Here is a 1,995-nt window from a genome sequence, read left to right on the forward strand (position 1 = left end):
TCATCCAACCAGACCAGCTTAAAACTCCTGCAGAGCAAATTTAATACTGTATAATGCATTGAAAGAAGCTGATAATAGGATGTGGGCAGCAGAAAGAGAAAACAACATGTTTGAAAAGAAACTGGTGAAACTTCAAATTAAGCTGTGTCAGTTGGAGAGTGGTAACATCAACTCGGTCCCTGCATCTTCCAACAATTTGAAAGTTGTAAAGAGTAGTAATTCTGATCAATACCAATCAACTCCAATAAGGAAAAATCAACTGAGGAGTGAAAAATCTGATACAGCTAAAATACATTGCGTAGTACAAATTACTGCACAGATGAGGAGGAGGAACTTGCCAAGGAGACGGAATGGGTGAGAGTGAAAAATGGGAGATCTAAGAAGAGGAAGCTGAATACTTCGCTCACCCCTCCATCAGAAGGAAAAACAACCAACTATAATAGGGGTGAGTCAGTACTGCAACACAAAGTCAGAAAGAGTCCCCTATTACCATCAGTAATAGTGAATGGTATCAGATCATACAGTAACTTCCATGAAAAGTTAGTCAAGCTACTGCTAAGTTGTAATTTCAGTGTGAAACTACTTGGAGTAGACAGTTTCAAAATTAACTTGAAAAATGAGGAGGATTGTAGATTGCTCAAGAAGGAGTTGAATGAAGAGAAGTTTTCTTGGCATTCTTATGAGAACAAGCAATCAAGGCCAATCAGAGTTATGGCTAAGAAGTGACATCACTCATGTGAATCAGAAAATATTGTGGAGGACCTCGAAGATAAAGGGTTCAAAATTCTGAACGCAAGCATAAAGCTTAAATGGAGAACTAAAGAGCCACTAGATATGTTCATGCTTGAGTTTGACGCAGGAGAAGATGTAAATGAAATTCACAAAAACACCATCATAATGGGATGCAAGGTGGAAATAGAGGCAATGAAGAAATCAAAGCTCATTGCTCAATGCTAAAGATACGAAGCATATAGACACACCCAAAAATATTGCTTTAAAGAGTCTCGTTGTCAAATGTGCTGGTAAACACAGCTCCAAGGATTGCACAAAGGCAGCTGGAGAGGAGCCGAAATTTATTCATTCTGGTGAGAATCATCCAGCAAGCTATCGTAGGTGGATGTTGAACTGAAGAAGATGCGAAGCAAAAATATGAAGTCTCATTCAGGACCAATCAAGCAAGTGGATTCGCGCAAGGAGCATTCAACTCAACCCATACCTGTTTCTTCCCCACTGAAATGGAAACTACGAGATTGTCAGAATTAGATAAACCCTTATCATATGCTGATACTACAAAAATGTCTCAATAAGAAAGATGAAGAAGAATAATCAAGAGGACGGAGTGCTACAAACTTCACAGCTGATATCAACCAAGCTGGAAAAGCAAGAAGCACTATTATCCTCCTTTGAAAAAAGGTTACAGAAATTGCAAAGCAGCACCAGCCCGGCTGGAAGCAGAAGGAAGCAATGAACCACACACTGAAAATCATGGCATGGAATGCCAATGGCATCCTCAGAAGAAGCAAGAACTATAATTAGTACTCCATAACAAAAAAATAGACATCTGCCTTATTCCAGAAACACATATGACAAATCAATCCTATCTCAAAATTAGAGGCTATGGAACATTCCATACTACACATCCATATAATTCAGCAAGGGGAGGTAATGCAGTAATTGTGAGAGGAACAATTCAACACACTGAAGAAAAGGAATACCAAACAGATGAAATTGAAGCTTCTATTATATCACTGGAGCTCGAAGGAAGCAGCAATATATCAAAGACTTGCACTGAAACAGCAAGACTACGTAGAATTCTTCAAACATCTTGGAAGAAGGTTCAACCAACGTAGGAGGAGACTTCAATGCTAGAAATACCCATTGGTGCTTCAAGATAACTACTACAAAGGGTCAAGAACTGTTCAGTGCAATCCAGCAACTCAAATGTGGAGCAATATCAACTGGAAAGTCTGGAAACCCAACATACTGGCCAACAGA

The sequence above is a fragment of the Nilaparvata lugens genome, chromosome 3, assembly GCF_014356525.2.
Source record: "Nilaparvata lugens isolate BPH chromosome 3, ASM1435652v1, whole genome shotgun sequence".
Lineage (NCBI taxonomy): Eukaryota > Metazoa > Arthropoda > Insecta > Hemiptera > Delphacidae > Nilaparvata > Nilaparvata lugens.